We start from the raw sequence: 3,568 nt of genomic DNA, 5'->3' as shown, positions 1-3,568 counted from the left end.
CTAAGTTAATTTTCATGTTTTCCTTGAATTCCAATTTTCACCAAAATGGTGAGAATTAGAATTCTCGATTACTGTAGTACTTTTTTTTTTGTTAGCAATGGAAACAAATTTTAAGAATTATTGTAAAATAAAATCAAACGAATACCAAAAGATAGATGATTTTCTTAATTTTTTTTGTGTGTGTTGACAATGGAAACAAATTTCATCCCCAATATCAGTAAAATATATCCCTTTAATTGACAATTTTCATGTAAAACAAAGCCAAACGGAGATTAAAAAACACTTTTATTTCAACATTTTTCACATGAAAAATTATCCCAATTAAACACTGTAATTTACAATTCTCAGGAAACGATTTTTAGGCAAAACAATTCCCTAAAATTCGTTTTCAATTCAATTAAATTCCATCGTTGCAATCAAACGGACCCTAATGTTTTCTTGGCAGCAATTTAATATCGTGGAGTGCGAAGAAAAACCAAACTTCTTCACCTCACGATAAATTACTCTCCCTATTCTACAGTATTGACAAATTATGCCCGAACCCAAATATTGGGTTTCCAAAATTTCTACAAAGAATTCAAGATTATCAAACAGGGTCGAAGAACACCCTGTAGCAAAATTAATTCCAAATGCTTTAAGTAAAGGCCCCTAACTAGTCTCCCCACCTTCAAAAGCACAAAAAACATACGCAATCAGATCAACATTCCCGTACCTATCCTCAATAGGTCATTCCTTAGCAACTGAACATGATGGAATCACGAACAATGGAGACAAAGAGAAATTACCCATATCCTCCAAACTCTACCTAGTAGTGTTCTTCAACAATGACCTAGAGCCAACTCCTAAAGTTACTGTACCAAACTGTATATCCACCATGGTACTAAACTTATGCGGATGATTCTTCACCAATTCTGCGCTACCTTGCAAGATGTATAATTGGGACTTCTTCCGCCCTTCTAGTGCCACATAGACACCCTTCTGAACCTCCAAGACTCCACCTCCTCTATATAACTCATAACCCTTTGAATCATGGGTACTTAGTGAGATGATATTCTTTTTTAAATTTGGAACATGTCGAACCTGACCAACTGTTATAATTATTCCATCCAACAACTTCAATTTGACCTCGCCAATACTAGCTACCCTAAGATCCGTTGTTACCTAGGACAACGACACCTTGTGTCAATGTTTCATATATTTCAAACAAATCTCGATTGGGACACATATGGAACACACAAGCTGTATCCAAAATTACCAAGAGATTCTCATCACTCAAATAGTCCTTAGCTATGTTGGCTTCGTCCGAAGTATTTGATTACTTCCATAATTTGCAATGGAATTACCTTTGCTCTTCAACTTCTCGCAATTTCTCTTACTGTATCATTTCTTGTAATAGAAACGAACTTGTTTGCTGTAACTCGACTTACCCCTTCGTCGATCACCGTAAACTATAAGAGTTTCTTCATCTCTAGACTCAGCTCTAAGATGCTTCATCTTCTTCTTAGAGAACAAGGCATCATACACGTCTTTAATGGTAAGTGTATTATGATTATACAAAATCGTGTCCCTGAATGACACAAAAGGATCAAGGCCAAGTCTTATTCATCATATTTTACCTCTAACATTTCCAAAACATTGACAATCTCCTTGAATACAGCCAGATGATCTTCCAAAGATCCTCCTTCTGCCAAGCGATGAGAATATAGCCTCTACTTCAGATGCAACTTACTTGTCAGACTTTTGGTCATGCATAGTTGTTCCAATTTCAACCATAATGCAACAACTGTCTTCTCCTTCAACATGTCCCAAAGAATGTTAGATAAATGAAGATGAATCTATGAAAATGTCTTCTGATCCTACCGTTGCTTTTCCTCTGTTATTCACGTTGTGAGCATTTTGTCAAATCCCAACAATGCGTCATCCAAATCCATTTGCGCCAATAGAACTTGCATCTTCACTTGTCACAACAAAAATCTTGTACTGCAGTCAAAAGCAAAAATTCATACTTCATTGCTACCATCGATAACAAAAACTTCAAACAAAAATCATAACCTTATTCTGATACCATTTGTTATAATTTGAATCAAATCCGAAACTACTGTATTGAAAACAGAACAACTCTGATATCACTTATTGGGAAGGAAGAGGCAAGTATGACATAATATGAAGTATTAATCACACATGCAAGAACAAGATTAAAGCAAAAAGAGACTGACAGAGAAACCGAGTAATTTTATTAATTGACAAACAATGGAGAGTAAAATACAATTTCAGCAATCTCTGTAACACCTAAACTGAACGAAGAGTCTACTATTAACAAGGACATGTCAAAACCTAAAAAGTGAGCTAAAAGATGGAAACTAGGTCAAAATACGCGAGAAAAAGACATAAAACGAAAAATCCAAATGGCGCCGTCACTCGAGCAAGAGCTCGATGATAGGCAAGCGATAGCTTCTTTCTGTAAAAAGTTTCTCTATTGACAGAGCGGCCAATGAGCAATAGGCCAGCAAAAAGTCGGTAACTTTTTTTTTTTAGTCCATAGTTTTGGCCTCACTATGACCACTTCAACTAGGACTCCAATACCTAGTAGAATTTGGGCCATATTAAAACATAAATATTTGCTGAAAGTATTACCTCATTCGAACAAAATACAATATCTAATTTTATAAACTTTCCTCTTCTGAACAAATGCACGTGCACGCCTTGAAGACAAATCTGGAAAATTAGATAAGTTCTATTTATCTAATCTCTTATGAAGTTTTTTTTTATTTTTTATTTTTTTTATTTTCCATACCATTCGCATGCTTTATAACTATATTTTATGAGTGAAATCATATGGAAATTTACCTCATCATATGAAGTTAATTTTTGGGACATCATTCAATGTGCATATCTCCTGTCAACTCTTGACATATGACACGTTAATATAATCTTAAAAATAACACAGCCCGTGCAAAGACTAATAACTTAAAAATTATGAACATTTGAACAAATATCTCGTGCTTGGAGAATCGAGGACCTTCAAAAGTTAAATGCAAAAGTTGAACCAAATTCAACAACTTTCAATCATCACAGTAGTTAAATATAAAAACCTTTTGACAAAGTTTAGCTCACGCGTTTGTCATCACATAAATATCTTAATATAATGACGGAAATAGGTAGCCACGTAGCATGTTATTAAATGTTGATACGGTTATTTTAATCAAAATTTCCACTAATTTTATGCCACCTTTAGTGTAAGTTTGTATTTCTTTTTCTTTTTAAATAATTTAGATTATCGCATAACTCCTGTCACCAGTTGAGCAATTAACTCGTGCACCAAAAACGAGTAAAAATCTCAATGTTCTTTTCCAATATGTAAAAATTCGTCGTCTCAATGGCCATATCCCATTGTTATCCTAAAGAACACGCCCAATATCATCTATCATTTACTGGTATTATGTAGGTCAAGTTTGAAAGAAATAAATTTCAGTAAAAAGGAAATGAAATAACAGAGAAATATATGCAAAAAAAAAAAAAAAAAAAAAAAAAAAAAAAAAAAAAAAAAAAAAAAAAAAAAAAAAAGAAA

The sequence above is a fragment of the Olea europaea genome, chromosome 16 (genome assembly GCF_002742605.1).
Source record: "Olea europaea var. sylvestris chromosome 16, O_europaea_v1, whole genome shotgun sequence".
NCBI lineage: Eukaryota > Viridiplantae > Streptophyta > Magnoliopsida > Lamiales > Oleaceae > Olea > Olea europaea.
Note: the sequence above shows the minus strand (reverse complement) of the source record.